General features: G+C 39.1%; 1 protein-coding gene across 1 annotated transcript in view; it reads right to left on the reverse strand.

Annotated features, from left to right (window-relative positions):
* LOC104958133 (translational activator GCN1-like) overlaps window positions 1–233 on the reverse strand; it is a 16,094-nt gene that overhangs the window by 11,940 nt on the left and 3,921 nt on the right. The gene's annotated exons all lie outside the window — the stretch shown is intronic.

Below are 233 nucleotides of genomic sequence, written 5' to 3' on the forward strand. Positions count from 1 at the left end.
GCGACTTCATTTTATGTGGCCCCGCAAGAGCTTGCAAAGAATATAATACGTTTATTATAAGGTTACATGCCACTTTACAGAAGCAGGTTGCCCATAAACTACATGTCCCACAATGCATCTCGTTTTGTGACATGCGCACTGAAGAGACTTGCAATTATTTGCCCTGGACTTCTGCTTTCAGACGTAGTTAATGAATAAGTTATTATCCTATCCAATAATAATCCAATTCAGTG

Source organism: Notothenia coriiceps, unplaced genomic scaffold (assembly GCF_000735185.1).
Source record: "Notothenia coriiceps isolate Sejong01 unplaced genomic scaffold, NC01 NC01_scaffold00028417, whole genome shotgun sequence".
Taxonomy (NCBI): domain Eukaryota; kingdom Metazoa; phylum Chordata; class Actinopteri; order Perciformes; family Nototheniidae; genus Notothenia; species Notothenia coriiceps.